Source organism: Myotis daubentonii, chromosome 2 (genome assembly GCF_963259705.1).
Source record: "Myotis daubentonii chromosome 2, mMyoDau2.1, whole genome shotgun sequence".
NCBI classification, from domain to species: domain Eukaryota; kingdom Metazoa; phylum Chordata; class Mammalia; order Chiroptera; family Vespertilionidae; genus Myotis; species Myotis daubentonii.
This window is the reverse complement of record NC_081841.1, coordinates 190,007,622-190,028,194: the sequence shown is the minus strand read 5'-3', so window position 1 is coordinate 190,028,194 and position 20,573 is coordinate 190,007,622. Positions and strand designations below refer to the sequence as shown.

At 39.7% G+C, this 20,573-nt stretch overlaps 1 protein-coding gene across 1 annotated transcript in view; it reads right to left on the bottom strand.

The window, feature by feature from the left end:
• The window catches only part of MYO16 (myosin XVI), a 424,936-nt gene that overhangs the window by 53,773 nt on the left and 350,590 nt on the right, over positions 1-20,573 (bottom strand). The window lies entirely within an intron of this gene.

Here is a 20,573-nt window from a genome sequence, read left to right as displayed (position 1 = left end):
GAGAGGACGTGGGCATTAAATCTGAAAAAGCCTTGGTTATAAAAGTGCACACACAAGATGCATATTTTATGGAGACTTTTCAAAGGAATAATACAGAGCAAACAGAGTCATCAAGTTTGTTCATGCCTCCAAGCAGTGGCTTTCAGGGTTTTGAGGGTGAAGAAAAGTCGGTCACACCAAAAGGAAATATTTGAGATTCTCAAGGAATCTAAGCAAACAAGTAGAGAAGTGAGAACTGTAAGATCCTGAATGATGATTTAAGGTATGTCTGAGTCATTTCTCCATCTCTACATCTTGTGAAATCAGTGGTTTGTGTCACTCAGGGCATCCTTCGGTCAGGTATGTTGTAACATTGGTTGATTCAAATACCCATACTGGTTTCTCTTAGCCTATACACAGGATTTCTCTGTGGCCCCTGCCTGGTGTTGTTTTTACAGGTATGGGAGAAATAAATCACATTGGGATTGACTCAAAGATAGTCTTGGCCTTACATTAGGATAGGGCTATTAAATACAAGCAAGCACAGAAGGCACATTTTAAGTTAAATTTTAATCTAGTGAGAGAGTTTGAGCAAATCTCTAAATGTGAATACAAAAAAAAAAATCAGTTGTCCTGTTTTAGTTTTTATAGAACTAAAATATCCTGCTTGGGTGGGTGTGATCCTTTGAAACTGTGGTTTTCTATAGGAGGTGATATTGCCACCCCACCCTTCCCCACCCTCCCACCTCTGAGCAACATTTGGCAATGTCTGGTTGTCACAATGGGGGAGGGGGACACTACTGGCATCTAGTGGGTAGACAGCAGGGATGCTACAAAACACCCTACAATGTATAGAACAGTCCCCTCCCTGACGACGAAGAATGATCTGGCCCAGAATGTCAACAGTGCTGAGGCTGAGAAAGCCCATTATAAGACCTAAGTCAGATCACTTCATTTCCCCACTCCAGTCTCTCCACTGGTTGCTCATTTTCTGTGGATTAAGGTCCAAATGTTTCCTGAAACTGAGAGACCCTCCATACCTTGATTCCCTGCTCCCAACTACATGCCACCCCTGTATCCCTCACTCAGCTTCATCTTCTCTCTATGGTGCATGGGACTCTGCTCAAACCTCCCCTAGCAGAAAGGCCTTCCAGACCTCCTTCTAGAAAACAGCACCCTCTCCCTGTCCCAGGTCCATTCCTGCTCCCACTTCCTGTTTGGTTTTTCTACAGAGTCCTCACTGTGGGACACATTTAATTTCAATTGTTTATTTGTTTTCTGTCTCCTCCCTGTGGAATGTCTGCACCATGAGCTCAAATGCAATGTCACCGCCTAGAACAGTGCCTGCCCACAGCCTGTGTGCAACACATATTTTTGAAAGAAAGAGGGAAAGAAAAAAATGAATAAATCATTACAACAACACTGCTATAGAAATTTCCTTTTCTGAAAGGAATTATACTTTTTGTAACTAAAATAATTGACAAGTTTTCTAACCGAAAAACTCATGTGAACAACTGTGGAGAAATCATGTATCACAGTAATAATTTTGCCCCACTCACATGAGATTATTGGGGACATATGAAAGGATTTCCATTGTTAATAATATGCCTTTGATTTCTAATCTCTACTTATTTAAAATTACAGGGTAAGGGAAATATCCCATTGTGTGAGGTGAGATTTCTCTACTTATTCAAAAGGCTAGAGCTGCTCTCTTTCTCCCTCAGAGTGTTAACACGTGGAAGAAAAGACATACAGATAGAAATATCCTGGTCCACAATGTGAAGATTCACGTCTTCAGTATTGTCCTCCCAATTCCCATTGATAAACATTTGATTACTTTCCTACCAATATGCAAGATCCATACATATTTAAGTTTGTAAATTCTTACTTTACATGACTTTACAATCTCTAATGTTAGAAAATTGCAATCAATACAGTAAATGTTGTCTCTGGAATCTTGCTGGCTGGAGATAGGGAGTGGTGGGTTGACCAGGAGTCTAGTGAGTGGAAGTTCCAGACCCTACCCCGACTAGCAAAAGCCACTTCCAAGGCCCAAGGGGGAGAGGGTAATGAGTGCACAGTTAACATTTGCATATCTGACAGCTTTTTTCTGTCAAAATTTTTATAGTAATGTAATTGCAATAGTTTATTATTCACAGTTTTCTCTCTCTTTCAACAAATATAGGGTGTCCCCAAAATGTATATACACACTCTGAATAATTAATTCCAATGTTTCTTTCTTTTCAGATATAACCCATTGGAATCATTATTCAAAGGGTGTATATATATTTTTGTGGGCACCCTGCATTTATTGAGCATCTGCTATGTATAGACACTGTTCTAGGCACTGAATAATGCGTCATTTGCTTTGATTTATTTTCCCCTTTTAAATAAATGTCCACTTTAATCCCTAAATTTTTGTCATTTTTATTATTTTTCTTAAAGAAGTCACTCCTTCTCCCAATTGCATAACCTTAAATATCTGGAAAAATAAACAGAACCTGTCCCAGGTATAAGGTCTTAGCACTCACTGGGAGAAGAGTGTATGAAATCACTGAATAAGGCTACAAGGCAACATAGCCTTTGGCTCTCATTACACTGTGATTCATTGCTCTATGCATTTCATCAGGGCAATGTCCAGGTAGGAAAGGCCTAACTCCTCACCAGTCACAGAACTGTATTTTTAAGTTTACCCTGATATGAAAGGTGTGCAAAAGTTCATGTAAGAACATGTATGTAGGAGAGGGAACGGAGGTAGAATTTTCTTGGGGGAGAAGAGAGGTAAGACGAAGGCTAAGGAGAAGAATTTCTCTTGCAGAATGACTTCAAAGATTCTATAGGGGAGGGGAGACACTCCATACTAGGGGGAGAGAAGTTTCCTTGCACAAGCGTGGGCCAGCTACTGATACATGGTGAGGACAGTGAGCGACTGAGTGAACTACTCACTCCACATCAATAGCAAGTACTCACTCCACATCAAAGGGCATAGTGGCTAGTCCATCTCTGGGAAACAGATGTCCTTGAGCCAGTGGCCGCTCTGGGTGACATGTGAGAGCTGAATACAGAAAAGAGGAGTGATGAGCCATGAGCCAACCACATTCTTTCTCCAAACTAGGAGATCTCTCTATGGATTCAACAAGTACTTATTAAGTCCTACACAGTCCAAATTTTAAACTAAGATTGAACTACATGCTTGTAGAGATGTATATCTACAACAAAACAAAACAAAAAAAGATCCCCCAAATGCTTATATCTAGAGGGGCGATAAGACACAATAATGACAGGAATTTATGGTTCAAACTAATGAGTGCAAGAAGAGGCACCAGTGACAACTGTACATCGCTCTTGAGGATTTAGGAAAGAATTATTCAGAATAATCATTGCAGGATTGTGTCCTACTCAGCTGAGTTAATGTTTGTTGTTGCTGTTGTTGTTGTCTGTGTGTTAAAGCCTTTGACACATAATATGCCAACATGTGTGGGAGAGACGTCCAGGGTACATTTTAATGGGTGCCTTTTCTCAGGTTTCTGGGTGGTGACTCAACTTAAAGCTGGTTGCCTTCATGACGCCTGCTATGCAAATGCTAAGGCAGCAGAAGACCAGGGGCTGAACCAAAAACTGTGCAAAATGTCCCAGGAATCCATGGTGGGAGGGGATGCAATAGCCAGGTGAGCCTTTGGGGCCTGGGCAGGAGGAGAAAACACTGGAATGTGCTGAGGAGCGGGGAGGGGAGTAAAAAGTGTAAAGCGAGAGAGTCAGGACGGAGCATGCCCAGGAGAGAGAGAAGGCTGGCTCTGCCACAGCTCTGCCACAGCTATGCCCTGAGAAGGGGGAGTTTACGTGGAATCACATGAGTGACCTCCAGGCAGTATTTAGAGTAAGGGCGTGGCATGAAAAAGACTATTTAAAAAAGTTATTAATCTAGCAAAATACGGGTAGCTGGATTAGCCTCAAGGAGAGATTAGAACTGAAAAGCGGAGAGAATTTAGACTAGGGCATGGGCAGGACAGGGAAGTCAGGGAGGGGCCAAGTTAAAGATCGTTTTGAGTTGAGAGACAAGGAGTTAAGTCAGGACCAGTCAGGTGCCAGGAGATGAGGATGAGTTTGGAGCTGCTGACTCTGAAATCGCATGGGTTAAACTTTGTGGCAGTTATTTGAACAAGAGCAGATATTAGGACAGAAAAGAAAATGTCTAGGAGAGACTTAGGCATCTCCCAACAGGGAGGCTTTCTTCCAGGAAAAGTGACTTTCCTATGAGTAAGGAGGCAGAAGGTGACACATAAGTGATAGTGGATACAAACAGGCAGGTGCAGGCATGAGGCGGGGGCGCATGGGGCGGCTGGGGGCGTGGCAGAGGCGAAGGGCTTTGCACGGCAGGCAGAGGGAGGCTGACAGTACCAAATGCCACAGAAAGGTCAAGGAGAAGGAGGAAGGAATGAGCAATTGAGTGTTTCTTTAAGAAGAATGCTTTAAAACATTTCTCTCTTAGTTACCTTAACTTGAGATAATTTTAGAGTGTATTTTGGAAACATATAAGCTAGGATCCAGGTTTCAGTCGTGCAGGAGAAAAACAAACTATAGCTGTTTGACTGATTTCAAGCACTGAGAGGGGCCACGCAAGGCATAAAAAATGTGAAAATACATTTTAAACTCATTACTCACGCTGGCTATAATTCATCCTGCAAGTCTATAGGAAAATTCCTCTTCAGAAAGGCTATTGCACGGAGGGAATGTGCTTGTTTTTTCCTATTTGGCATTAAGGAAAAGTACAAGCGCTGAGAGAGGTGGCTGGCATGGCCCTGCTACTTCTCAAGTTCTCATTTCTAAAATGTGGGCGTCACAGCTAGACTGTGCTTACCGCTAGACATAAATGGTGTGCAATTAAATTTGGGTAGGATCCCGTAGACCCCAAATTGGCATCTAGTTTATGTTAGGCCAAATCTAGTTTGTGATACAATGAACAATCAATGCACTTTAAATCTCTGATTTTTCTAGATCCTGTTATTACTGTACATGGGGAAGAAATACAAATAAGGAATTCAGTATCACTCCTAAGCCCTACCCCCACCCCTGCATTCTGCTATAGCAAAATGAATTAAACCTTTTCTTATACAGAAAAGCATAACCCAAACATCTGGCATATTGCCCCTAGACTCTAGGGCCTAGAGAAAGACAAAGGTCAAGTGTAAGGATCCACATAGGCACAGGGCTGATCCTAAAGTCAAATAAGAAGCGATTTCACATGCATGCCGGGTTGTGTAACGAGATACACGATGTGAGTAAGGGCTGCATCGTTAAAGGGGAGATGCGTACGTTTATGAATAGTGCGCCCTGTTTTCTGTACAGCACAAATGTAATTGATGGGGTGAATCCACCATTATCATCCCTTTGCTAATAGTTGCAGAAATGTATCCGCAGAGGGCTTCTGGCAACAGAACAGGAGGTTCCCATGCATTTACTCCTGTGACACAGCAGCTTTCTACAATAGTTATATTTCAATGTTGTATTTTTTCTGTTTCTTAACTAATCTGTTCCTATGACACTGTGGCCGTTAAAAAGGGTGGAGGAAACAGAATTGCTCTACATGCTGCTAACCTTAAAAGGCTAGAGCTGGTCCCCAGCATTCCTGCCTCCTTTTTAATAAGCCCTTATGAAATCTCCACTCTTTAGTAGATCGAAATTCCCCTTGAACTGGTGTCTTAAACACTCTTGCGTGGCAGAAAGTGCCACAAACACTTGCTCTGGCTCAAGTAGGGTAGGATGGAAATGCTTCCCTGTCCCCTCCTCTTAGCTCCTGCCACCCACTTCCCTGCCAAGTCCCAGGAGAGGCTAGAAAACACCAACTGAAGCAGGAAATAGAGTGATATCTTCAACAACATATGCGCTGAGCAGGGGAAGAAGGTATTGATAGTAAAGCTAAAAAATGACTGTCAGTATAAATAAGGGTTTCAGGACCCAAAAATGCATAGAAAATTATGCTGTGCCAATGTTCTTTTAAATTCCACTAATCAGATCCTTTTGTGGCCGTCTATCCTGTCCTTGCCATAATGGAAAAATACCACCACACACCAATTCTTCTCCTTTCCCTGTACTTGTGTAGCTTGCCTTTCCTATAATTAGCTGAATGTGTAACACCTAAACAGCAAGCTGGCCTGGCCCGGGGACCCATTCCTCATGTATAATTTCATAGGTCATGCGGTTATTTATATTCCTGTTATTTTTACGTTTCCTAAATGCCAGGGTAACGTAAACCCAGGAGTCCTAGGACGCAACTCCTGCAGGGCAGCGTTGTTGGTCTCAGCAGCATTTGCTTTAGGTACATGGTTCCCCTCTACTTGCTCCAGAAAGCAAAGGTGAAGAAAAGAATATGCCTGCTCTTTCATGGGGAGCATTCGGTATTTGAGACACCTGCATGGCGTCAAACAGATGGTAAGCTAGTGACATCTATCATCTGAAAATACCAACACGGGGTAGCCCCATAACACTTCATCCTTTCTTAGATAAACCATCAGTGCTCCCTTTAGAAGAAAAAAGTATGTATTTATTTTCATGAGAATTGCATTGACTCTATTTTGTCTCTTGGTATTTCACCACTTCAATTAATGGAGCCCCTCTTGGATTTTTAACAGATTAGTTGCTTTAAGAATAACTACTGGACTCCTTTAAAAAATATGCCATCCACAGTTGCTCCAGATCAGGGACATTAGCTGATACTCCAGTTGTAGCATGCCGTTCTAGTGCCTTCTGGCTATCCTCTATCTCCACCACCTAAACCTCAGCACAGCTAGAGTTTGGGTTGAATCACTTCTGTGTCATACAAGACAGTAAAGCTCCAATCGTTAGCATGACTTTCACAGATGCAGTTGCAGCAGGTCAGAGAGAACCAGTAAAACCAGCAAAAGTTAAACAAACAAAAAGCAATGGTGTACATTGAGTCTTTTCAAAATCCTTGTTCAGAACTAATTACAAAATGTACCTACCTAAAATATTTAATAATCAAAGGGCACAGGCCAGGACCCAGCAGAACAGATGGGAGACGTACACCCTACACCTCTTGCCTTGTCAACATTTAACTGAGAAGAAACTGGGCAGGCCTGGGGCCAGGACACCCAAGGTGATGGAGTGGGCGATGGGAACCTTGCAGGGCTCAGGGGAGCAGGCGATTCTAACTGGCATCAAGATATGGCAATATTTTAACAACAGTGTAGTGGCAACCCTGCACCTCTGTAGAACAACCCCACCTGCCCGCATTGGCTGACTACTAGCCAGCAGCTCTGAGGCCTTACATAATAAATTAAAAATATCTATGAAGGCTTACATTCTTGTCAAAATTCTCCTCAAGCCACCTGCACTGTTTCTTTGATAGCTCCTATGAGAGTGCCCTTTACCAAAGGTAGACTGGTTGGCGTGACTAAATCCTTGTGCCTCCAGATCACACGCACATGTGACTGAGTGGCCCTTGAGCTATTGCAATGACATATCACAGCGCCGATGTCAGTTACTCAGAAAGGCTGAACAGCTGGGACACTGTAGGGAGGGCTAACCCTGTGTCTCAAGTGGATTCTCATTTCACCACAGGAAGCAACCACCAAATGGCCAGGCAAGTGTTGGGGTTCCCCTTCTCATGGGTCCCACGACTAATCATTTCTCATTCATCACTGCTTAAGTAAATATGTTTATTACATGTGAGTGAATATAGAAAAATCCTTCCCACAGATCCTGGTGTAGTTATTCCAAAACAGACTTTGATTATGTCATCATGCCCTTGAGTGAATCATAGTGCAGGATGGACCACACACTGGCCTCTAGCATGAGGGAGGGGGCCGCCTGTCCTGGTGTTTTCTCTCCTGTTGCTTTAGTCTCATTTCCCTCCATCCCTCCATATAAATCCTAGCTTCTGGAACAGTGTTTCAAAGAACATATTTATGGGGTGGAAAAATCAATTCAGATGGTCACCATAAGCATTTGAAAATGAAAGAGAGTAGAAAGAATGGAGTAACGGTGCAGCCTTTCCCAAGCATTAAGGGTAAGTAGCCTTTTGTGAATCCCAAATAATATCTTCACGTAAGAACTGTTTCTCGCTGCCTGGATACACTGGGTTTCTCGTGCCTCCCTGCTGTGAGCTGCTTATGAGCAGACCCCACACTTTATTTTAAAAATCCAACAGCTTAGTTTCACGCCAGGCACAAAATAGATCCTCGGTGCATTTTTTTTTTTGAATAAATGAGTAAATAAATAAAGCTTGTTCTTCTTATTTAATGATTTTTCCAAACCTCTGAAAATGTGAGGCAAATAGCAACCAGTAATACAAAATATTCTTGCCAGTTTAACCATTTTGCCTGAAGTTAATCTCTGAGTTTTTAAGCCCTGAAAAAAACACACGCAAAAACTGCATGTCTTAGGGCTGTGTCATAGATGGATTTTATTATCTGGAAAGTGGAACATTTTTTTCTAAAATTATGACCGAGGGTTCTTAGGATGTATTCAATCCCCACAGCAATGGAAGTGCTCTCTGATGAGCAACTGGACCCTATCACTGGGTTTCTTAATGATCCTCAGATTAAAAAGACATGTTTATGATCCCTCATCACCATACATAAAGCACAGTGCCTCTGTCCCGTGTCACTATCCCAGCCTCTGTAAACTACACTCGATTTCAAGTCTGAGTAAGTGAATGAAAGAGACCTCCCGCCCCCACCCACCACATAGTTGCAACTACATTAGTGAATTTAATGCTAACAATTACAGCTTTAGTGATTCAATTAAAATCTCTAGTTGTGCTGTTTTTGTGGTGGAGATGGGGGATTACCAGAAAGCATGAGAACAGCATGTTACAACTACAGCACAAGCGAATGTCCCTAAAATGGAGCAATGTACATTACAGTTTTCTTAAGGGCTGCAGTAGTTATTCTTAAAGCAATGTATCTATTAAAAACCCAAGAGGGACTCTATTATTAGCTATATATGAAAATGGTTAAATACCAAGAGACAAAATAGGACTAACACAATCTTCATAAAAATAAAAAAAACAATAAATATTCTTTTCTCTATGGGATCTGCTGCTGGGTATTGGTTCTTTAATTAAGAAAGAATGTGTGAATGGGTAGAAGTGGTATGGTGGCTACCCGATACCCGACTTTAAATTAGTTATTTGTTCTCCTCTATGTCCTCTCCGTCCTTCTGTTAAAGCCAGTACCAGCCCAGCCAGTTGGTAATCTCAGTTGAGAACTGGAATTAAGCAAATAAAACTCCAACCAATGAGTGTGATTTTAGGAATAACTTAACAGGTGAGAGCTTTGTTTTTTGTTGTTGTTGTGATGATATGGAAATATCTGCACAGTGATAGTTTTCACCCATTTCTTTGCTCCAGTCTTTTCTCTTTCACTTCTTTGTGGATCATCCATCTCTCCACATCAAAGCATAATAATAAAAAAAAATCCAAATCAGGGGTATTTGCCTGGGAAATACCCTGATATACCCATTGGGTATATGCCAATTCTTTCTTTCTTTACAATGGACATTTCTTTTGGAAGAGTATGCTTGATCATGAGCCAGAATTTTGGGTGTGAAGAAGCTCTTTTATTGTTTTATTTTTCAGGGACTTTGGGTAATGCATAACTTCTCAGGTGTTGTGGTACAGTGCCTGTTCCACTGTACATCTGTGTAATCTCAGATCCAGCTCCTGCCTGCCATTGTGGAGCCCTGCCTATTACAGAACCTAGTCATCCTTGTGGGAAGCAAAGTGAATGAGATTGTTGTTTATTGTCTCATTACAATTAACATGCACTCTTTAGGTGCAACTCCCAGTAATTGAAAAGGTACAGTGCGTAAATACAAATATTGAAGATTTCCAGGAGAAACCAGAAAAAGAAGTAAAAACCAGAGTAGAAAAAGACACGAGAAGCTTCACATACAGTGATGTTAGGTGACTGTTGTTGGCTCATGGAATGGGTAAAGTAATAATGAATATAGCTAGCTCTCCAGTGGTGCAAAATTTTTCTAGGCTAATCTGAAGATTAATCATCAAAATGATTCAAGGCGCCATAAAGCACCTACACACCGGTAGGTAATTAAGAAATAGGTTTTTCTTTTTCAGTCCCCTTAAGGAGAGAGAGAACATGGCACCAATCCAGCCGATCTTTAGGAAAACATTCCACACACCATGTCGCTTCTAAGCATTTCTGTACAAAAGGAAGAAAACCCCAGGATATTGTATTATGTGGCAATAATGAGATGCAGATAGTCAGGAAGGTCTTTATTAACTTGCTTAAGGAGAGCTGCCGAGTGGCTGAGAGGATAAAGCATTGGGCTTCTCTTCGGAGCCCCCAGTGGGAGTTTAATTCACAATCCAGTATAGAGACCCAAACTACACAATGGCTGCTTGCTTTAATGGGTCAGTAGTATGAAAAATATTTACTGGCTATGAAAAGTACTCCATTTCTGAAAAGACTGTCTCTTTATTTCAGAATTCCAGGTACGACAGATCCTTCTCCTGCTGACAATGCAGTGTAGAACATCCCAGTTGTGATGGCTTCTTTGCCGCATTTGGCTCATCTGGAAAACGATGAACTATTTATGCAAGATACATATCTCTGGTATGACTGGCATGCTAGAGACTGCAGTTTCACAGCCAATATGCTAAGGTAATTTCCCAAGATAATTCATACTCTTCGAAGGGTAACTTTTTGATTAGGCTGATCTAAATATTTAATTGTCAAATCTCTGCTTGGTTTCACTCCTGGGTTTCAAAGGATAATGAAGCAGCATGGCCTAGTGGAAGTGTCATGGTCATGAGAGGGGCCTGACACTATTTTTTAATTCAGCCATCTTTCTCCCTATGCCATTATCTACATCTCTGTGTCCATATTCACAGACTTTAAAAAATAGTGAATTTCTGCCTTAATTTTTTTGAAAGTTGTTGTAGAGACAGAAGACCAGGGCTTTTTGGAGTGTATGCCTTTCTCACTGCTGACCATCGGTGTGGTTTTTAGCATGGTCTCTGGTACAAGGTGAGGGATCACCACATCTTTCCTTTCTGGTGGTCCTGAGCAGGCATATGATTCCCCGAAAATATGATGGAGGCTTACATCATGCAGAGTTAAATGCTTCCTTAAGGAAAGGTGACCACTTTGCAAGTGAATACAACTTTAGTGTGTGTTTATCAGTAATTGGCCACTCAGTTTCCTGGCAAAACCTTAGAAAAATCAAGAAACCCAATAGTTTTGAATGGGAGGAATTATGCTGGCCCAAACTGTGTGCTGTCAGCCCTTGGCATTAGAAAGGACACTTTGTGAAATGGGTGAGTAGGAAGAGTTTTGTAAAGAATTGAGGACAGAGAAGGAAAAGGTGGAGAAGCACAAAAGAAACATCATCTTAGCTAAAAACTGTGCATGCATGTCCCTCAGGAACATCTACAACAGAAGAAAAAATAGTTTTATCCCACATCTTTTCCTGGTAATGACTTTATGTTTGACTTCAGAAGAGAATTACTTTCTGAGACTTGATATCATTTGAAAAAAATTAATCGTGCTTGAAGAATGAGAATAACATGACACAAAGAATCCAGGGTTTGGGAAAAAGGAGACATGGTTGATTCCTGACTCTGGGACTCATTAGTTTCTGTGATTATAGGAAAATCACTTAATCCCTTAAAGTCTCAGATTGCTCATTAGTAAAAGGGGCTCACCTGCTTCACTTGCCTCGCAGAGAGGGAAGGATTTGGGGAGGAAAGAGATGTCAATATGTTTCACCAACAGAAAAGAGTCACTTACAAATACTAGCTGTTAATATTATGAACACACTACCATTAATAAATGTTCCATAGCATTTCTGAGTATATATGAGGTCACATGCTCATACCTAGAATTACCACTATCATTTTGGTTCATTTTCCTCCTCTGGCTTTTTGCACTCTTTATAGCAGAGATCCTATAAGTTAATACTGAATTCCCAGGTGAGGAAGAGAAACAAACAGAGATCATTCAGGGTCTCGTCATGGAGCTCCCAGGCAGAAAGCTTATCCTGCTCTGATTCCATGCAAAGCAAGTAGTGCCTTCTCTTCTCTCTCTTTTTCCCTCAACATTCACAGCTGTATCCTAAAAGGATCATGTACACTGCATCTGCATGTCTTATCCCACTTTGGTTCTTCTGGCTGCCATGTCAATTCTACTTCTGCACTTGGAGAACTCCATCCACTTGTTATTATTCATTGTTCTTCCTGCTCACCTGTCTGCTCAACCAGACTTTCCTAGGCTTTCACGGGCCACTGAGGATACCATGTGTACACATCTGATGGGGTTCAGGGGCCACTTGGAGCTCAAACCTGGACCCACTAATAGTTTACGACCTGTGGACTAAAGCCTCTCTCCTCCATTGGAATTTCACTCATTGATGAACACGTCTGTCTCCTACACTGTTTGTGACAGCCAGATTTCTTTCTTGTTTTTTTGGATTCCCAGGAACAGGCCCTGTGTTTACATTAAACGAAGGCTTATTGGGAATTAGCTCTACAAGTTAATGCAAGTCCCATTTACAGGCCCCTGGTTGCACAATTTCCCTGTGTGAATTCCTGGGTATTTATAGGGAGAAGGTGCTATAAATTATGGGAAAATTGTCATAAACATTCAAAACATTCACAAACATTCAAAATCAAAAACTCATTTTAGAAACATCCAATTAATATGAAAGATAAAGAGCTTTGTGCTCTGAACATAAGTAAATTTGGCTAATGATCACTTTATTAAAATTGAAAGCTTACTTCTAAGTGGAGATAAATGAAATATTGTTTCTATGGGATATTTGGGGAATTAGAACCACTGTATAGTTGCAAGTTCCAAATGTAGATACTCTCTATTACTGCACAGGGATCAAGAACTTGGTGAAAATACCCTTTTCTCCCACACAGATACATTCTTCTTAAGTCAAAGGCCAGGTTCATTAACATGACAAGAAAAGAAACTTTAGCAGGCTCATCCTTGCCCAATTCACTTAGTGATAAATGGGGAACTTGCTTCTCTGGGGATATTAAGCTTGTCTTCCCAAAGGACTTACTCATTTGGAAAATGAGGGGAATTTAGTGTTGATTCAAAATGGTTCCAGAATGCAGAGGAATGCCTTACTTTCACAGGAAGGAGACTATGTGAGGCAGGAATGCAGACAGCAACACATCAGTAAACTATGTGCTTGTTCTGTCCACGCCCTTTATAATTTTCATGAAGCCTCAGGCCACCACCCCCTACATATAAATCACCATGGAGAGAAAAGCTTGCAGGGAGTGAGAAAGATTAACAGCTCTGCACCGCATATAGTGCTAATAGAGCCTGTGAATAAGCTAGAAGCCTACAGGATGTCAAGCTCTGCATCCCATTATGGGATGACAAGATTTGCATAAGGCAGACCAGTTTCTTATTCTGCAGTCTCATTAGAATGTGTCAGCGATTCAATGAAGACAGTGCAGAAAGTTCTGTCTCAAGCACAGGAGCAGAGAATGGCAATTTACAAACACTTTCCTTGAACAAGCCATAGATTACTGCCAGTAATTCCTTGATATTTCAGTGAGTTTTAAGCATTCTTCTTCTTGATACTAAACAATGAATAAGTAACTGTACTTAATTTGTCAGAGAAACACCTAAACCTCAGAGAATGCTAATTTAAGAGGCAATTGTATGTCTTTGGGAACATTGATCTTCCATCCATAAGTCTGTTTAGATGCAATACTTAGAACTCTACACTTTTTGGGTGGTAATAGAAGGGGTAGTCTGCACCAGCAGCCCATGTCTGGGTCTGTGTCTCAAAGCCTATGTGGAACATTTTGCAAGGGAGTGTTGTTTTGGGGAAAAGCTAACCCCGGAGAATTATTTTGTCTCTGTCATGAAAAAGTGATGCCATGGCTTCTAGAGGTAGGCTTCTGTCTTGAGCAATAGCATCATGTGCTTTTTTGTTATTGTTTGTTTGTTTTGTGGGATTTTTTTTTTTTACTAGAACAAAGCACAGGTTCTGAGGAAAGGGTGACAGTTTATAGAGTGGGAAGGAGTTAGAGAAAGGGTAATGAATTAACTTAGCCCTGGTTGAGTATGAGATGTGTGTGGGCTATTCAAGTGAAGATGAACAGAGGAAGGTAAACAGGTGATCCAGAGTTTGGGGCAAGGCTAGAGAGGTGGATTTGGGCATCTTTAGAATAACTATGAAGTTAGGGAAATGGCTGAGATATGAAAGGCTCACCAAAGATCTCTCTGTACTAAATAGTGACTTAATAATAAATCTTGTTTTTTTTCTAAAGGACTTCTATAATAAAATATTTATAAGTGCTTATTAATAAATTGATCTGTCATTGGGATGTACTTCAAAATAATCCAATAGTGGAGGAGGGAACTGGGAAGAGGAAAGATAAAATAGGCTTGGCCATGTACAAAATTCGTTAATCTATTCTTTCTACTTTCGTAAATGTTAACATTTTCCATTTAGCCAACTTTAAAAAGAATTCCTTTTTAAAAAAATGGCCCTACAGAATGAAAATAACATATTGTAAAAAAAAAATTGTTTATCTAATACTATGACTTAAAACCTCCATTCTTATTCAAAATGGTTATGCAATAAAATAAAATATTTGAAATTAACAGTAATTTCCACTCAGCTTAAGCAATGCTTAAGTAAAAATGCCAAAGGGCTAAATCTATCAAATATATTTATATGTCAAATTGCTGTTTTTTAACTAAGTTTTTCACTAAGTATTTAATGACCAGCTACTAAATGCAAAGAAACATTAAACATTATTTTTGTTGACATCATTTTAGCTACCTATCTATATCTTATAAACTAAGGATGCACAGTATCAGAGAATAATGAGACAATTTATATATATATGTTCTGCAAATCAGATTTTTCCTTAATTCAGCCTGTCTCTCCTCCACTTTATTCTCCAGATTCCTGAGGTGTGCTGCATTTTTGTCAATGTTCTATCATCTTGATCATTTTCAATGAGTGGAGAATAACATGTTTGTTTTATTTCATGTTCTAGATACATGCAACCAGACGATGTAATGCCATTTGGAGCAATAGAGCACCCTAGTGGCCTAAGCAAGACAATGAATCTTCCCTTCCACTTCCACTTGAATCAGCTCTCATAATATTTGAGAATGTAACTATTTCTAGGCAACTAGAAATAATTAGCATGAAAATATTAGCCATATTATATATGGAAAACATTTTGTGAATATATGAAATAATTGTATCTAGAAAGAAATAGATAATTAAACGTTTAGTCATTCTTAATTTTAAGGGCCAAGTGGCTCCCCCATGATATTCCAAAATTGTGTATGTATACCCATGAGCCGTAAAGTACATCTTTGGCATATTTGAGTTTGTGGAACAGTTTTCTCCTTCTAAACTGGATGACTCTTAACTTACTGCACCTTAGGTGAGCAAATATGAATTTTAAAACCTTATTCTTGGTTGGTTTTTTCCCTCCTCTACAGTCCAGTCGTAGGCACCCAGTGTACTTAGCTAAGAGAATTGCCACTGGAGACATAATTACTGTGTCCAAGTCTTTCTCTGTCTTTTATGAGCAGGGTGACTTCGAGAAAGTCGATTAATCTCTCTGTGACTTAGTTTTCCCATCTGTAAAATGGAGATAATAGGAGCAGGTATCTTTAGTCTTGTGAGAATTAAATAGGTTATTAAAACAACGCCTGGGGCATAGTGAGCACTACAGTTCCTTGCTGCTCACATCTTTCCTCTCAGGCTGAAGTCATATCTGTCATCTGCACAATCACATTTTGTCTATGGGTGCATCCTGGACTCTTGGGTGTAGTGTGATTCTCTATAGCTCAAATTGAATATCTAAGCATCTATAGAAAATGAACTGTTTTAAGGAACATACTATTTAAGAAACATTACGTACAAGTTTATGGCATACTGATGAAGCAGAATTACATACCAAAGGACCTCATTTCTTATACACAACTCATTTTATTTTATGTTTTAACTGGAAATAGCTATAGCAGGATAATAATGAGCAGTTCAATTTTCTCAAGGTCACTTTCCAAAGATGTGAGGGAATTTTGAACTCTTCTTCAAAATTTGCAAAAAAAGATTTCCCTATATCACAACTGTATAAGAAATGAGCTGTAATTAATTTAGGTGCCTTGAGGGTGAATTAGCCACCCACTGGGTGATTTGGTAAGAAAGCTATTTCAGATGAAAATAAGAATATCTTTAAATATAAAGCAGGTAAAGTAGAAGATTTAAAACCTTAAAGGGAAGAAGTCCCAAGACTACAGTAAGTCATTAATAACAGCCATTCAATTCATTCAGAAGAGAATGGATTACTGACTTAAGGATCCAATTATGTAAACCTTAATAATCATATAAGCAGCTCCAGTGATTAGCTCCAGCACTGACTTTTTTTTTTCATCTACATCTTATTTTTAGCCCCCTTTACATTCTTAAAAAAAACACTTGTAAACTTATTTCCCACATCAGAGCCCATCAAGAATCACACAGTTCTCAACTGTATAGTTGGAACTCCCGTGATCTGATGTGTGAGGATGACCCAGTCTCACATTGCTAAGTTTTCTGTTATTATAGCTACTATGCTGGGACAGGAGCTGCTAATTCATATATTTATGAGAAAGTCCTAAGTGGCTCAAAGGAATCTTTTCAAATTAAAAAGTGTTTTGTAAAAGCCCACAGTAGAAAAATAGATGTTTTATAATTTTAGAGTTGAACTAACAATGTTGTACCTGAGGTTTTATGTGTGTTCTCAAATACTGGTTAGTGGCCACCATAGGAAAATACAATCAGCAAATTCATGCACCATGCCCAGAGGCCTCACTGTAATTCTCACGAGGCTCTAAATCCTAAACATAGGGCTTTCCAAGTGATGAGGCCTGTCTAGAAATGCATTAACTTCTCTTTCTTAAATAGAGCCAAGAAGAATTTACCCAAGTCCCATCTATAGTAAAATGAGGTTTATGAGGTTTTAATAAACTTTTAGTTCTAAAAGCAAATGCTAATTTGTTTACTTAATGCTTTACTCTTAGATTCCACTTTGTTCCCTGGAATGAAACATATGACTTGTGAAATTCAAACATTCTCCTATTTACAAGGACAATTTCATTTATTAATGGCCTATAATTAAGAACAAATTGTTAGCTAAACAAACAATTAGCTTGTCTGAAGAATAAATAGGAAGTAGGTTATTCATTCATTTGCTAAGTGTTCTTAGCCTTGACCTACTTTTCACTTATTCAGATTGCTTTCTCAATTTTCTAGAGCTTTTGTAACTAACGTAATTTTCCTAATTAAATAATGAAAGCTAACATTTATGTATTTTCTTTAGGAGAAAGAACAGGCTAATGTACACATAAAATGTTATAACATAAGTCAAAATTTTACTTCCAATTCTACCACGTGACCCTAAGGAAGGTATTTAGCCTCTTCACCTGGAAGTTTTCCATTTCTGTAAAATGAGGATGTTAATAGTTGCCATCTACCTAAAGCATCACAACTTAAGGGACCTGCTATAATTTCTTTAAAGAAAAGATGCTGTAGCATGGCTCAGTGGTTGAGCATGGACCTATGAACCAGGTCATGGTTCATTCCCAGTTAGGGCACAAGCCCAGGTTGTAGGCTCGATCCCCAGTGTGGGGCATGTAGAGGCAGCCAATCAATGATTCTCTCTCATCATTGATGTTTCTATCTCTCTCCTTCTCCCTTCCTCTCTGAAATCAATAAAAATATTTTTTCAAAAAAAGAAAAGGTGCTGTATATTTATGCAATTCTTCTCAAAAATATGGAACATTGGGAAACATTTTGAATTTCTATAAAAACCTTACAATGATTTTTTTTGAAAGATGATTAGCCCCCCCCACTCCCCAACAAGAGCTTAGATTTATTTTGAAACTTAAAAAAGTATAAGATAGAGAAGTCTACATATTTCTACATTTTATATCTGGGATTTTTAAAAAAATTATCTTTATTGTTGAAAGAATTACCGATGTCCTCCCCTTTTTTTGTACCCCCATTGACCTCCTCTACCTTTCTCCCACCCCACCCCCAGGCCTTCACCACACTATTGTCTGTGTCCATGGGTTATGCATATCTACTTACATAAAAACCCTGGGTGTAACATCATGTCCCAAAGCTGGACCAACTGGAAGGAAGTCAGTCCTGCAGGGGTCATCTTGGAAACGACTGCTCCCTACCCCAGCTGTTTACTGGAGGGCGAGGTTTCAGGCAGGAACCCTCCCTCAGAGCAGAGCGTGGAAGTACTGAGTCCTGGGTTGCCTTGCCAAGGGCTGCACCCTCTCTGAGCTGTTTCCCAGGAGGCCTGAGGGAAAAACCCACCCTCGGAGTGCCAGGAGCGACCAGCAGCAGTCAGTCCTGGATTACTGAGGCAGAGGCCACAGCGCTGTAGAACTCTGGGTCTGGCCCAACAGGGGGCGTGGCCAGCCTTCAAACCAGACCCTGACAGTAGGGAGGAGGCAGCCCCATTCCTCACAGAATCTGATGTTGGATAGCTTGCTGTCAGTGGCCTGCCAGCCAGGAACCTCATTCACCTGTACCCTGGATCCTTACAGGAGGGAGGAGGGAGCCTCATTTCTCACAGAATGGATAGGTGGCCAGCTTGCTGTCAGGGGCCTGCCAGCTAGGAATCCTATTCACCTGCATATCTGTATAAAGTTTTAATACATTATATTAGAGGTTGCGGTGGTACTGTTTTACCCACAGCGTCTACAGGAATTGTTGCAAATTTATTTCTCGGTGGAAGCACCTTCCATTCCCAATATAAATTACCGATTCCATTAAACGAAACTTCAATTTCTAGACTCAATATAAAGAGTGAAGTTGCTAAAACTATTAAAAAGGCCCAACTTCTCATTATTGATGAATGCACCATGGCATCCAGTCATGCTATAAACGCCATAGACAGATGACTAAGAGAAAATATGAGTCTGAATGTTGTATTTGGTGGGAAAGTTCTCTTTCTTAGAGTGGATTTTCGACAATGTCTCAGTATTGTACCACATGCTCTGGGATTGGCCATAGGACAAACGAGTTTAAAATACTACAATGTTTGGGGATGTTTCAGAAAGTTGTCTCTTACAACAAATATGAGATCAGAGGATTCTGTTTATAGTGGATGGTTAGTAAAACTTGGAGATGGCAAACTTGATAGCAGTTTTGGATCTATTATTGAAGCTACCTTTGGAAATACCATATCTAGATAATATTAAAAATATATCTAAACATGAATTCTTTGTCCAAAAAAGTGAGTATGTTCAAAAATTAAATGAAGAAATTTTGGATATACTCGATGGAGATTTTCACACATATTTGAGTGATGAGTCCATTGATTCCACAGATGATGCTGAAAAAGAAAACTTTCCCATCGAATTTCATAATAGTATTACTCTTTTGGGAATGCCGTGTCATAAATTAAAATTGAAAGTAGGTGCAATCATCATGCTATTGAGAAATCTCAATAGTAAATGGGGTCTTTGTAATGGTACCAGAGTTATTATCAAAAGATTATGACCTAACATTATCGAAACTGACGTATTAACAGGATCTGCAGAGGGAGAGGTTGTTCTGATTTCAAGAATTAATTTGTCCCATTCTGACACTGGCCTCCCATTTAAATTGATTCGATGACGGTTTCCCGTGATGCCAGCATTTGTGATGACTATTGATAAATCACAAGGACAAACTCTAGACAGAGTAGGCATGTTCCTACCTGAACCCGTTTTCGCACATGGTCAGTTATATGTTGCTTTCTCTAGAGTTTGAAGAGCATGTGTCGTTAGAGTTAAAGTTCTAAATACTTCAGCACCAGGGAAATTAGTCAAGCACTCTGAAAGTGTTTTCACTCTCAATGTGGTGTACAGGGAGATATTAGAATAAGTTTAATCACTTTATTAGTCATTGTTTGCATCACTGTTGTTTTTATATCATGTTTTTGTTGTTTTCATATCATGTTTTTGTTGTTTTTATATCATGCCTCTGTTGTTATATCCTTTTGTTACTATTTATTTATTAATAAATTTATATATTATTTTCATATACATTTTACTAATTTTCTTTCATCTCTCACACTTCTATTATAGAGAAAGGGCAAATAGCAATATTAAAATATCTCTGCTAATTAATTCCCTTTTAATGTGCACAAATTTTGTGCACCGGGCTACTAGTATGCATATAAGTTCCTTAGTTAATGTCCCCACCCCCCTCCCCTTATAGAATCTGCCAAAATGAAACCTTTAGCACATAAAGGCAACTTCATCTGAATTAAGTAGCATGTGGTTACTTACAAGTGATTGGGTTTTTATTTTTTGCTAGTTACATTTTGCTTTTATGAACACAAAAAAAATATATATTCAGGCTGCAACATCATGGTATTGAGCACACTTGAGTGGACTGTCAGTGCAAACCATGCCTTAGGCTGAGAAGACACAGATGCAGTAGAACCAAGTTAAGTGTTCCTCAGGTGGAATATGAGCAGAAGAAAGTCATTCATATAAAACAATAGAAATGTGAGCAATATCACATGTAAGATAGTAACTGAATAGGTAATCATCCCAGAAACCAGGAGTGGA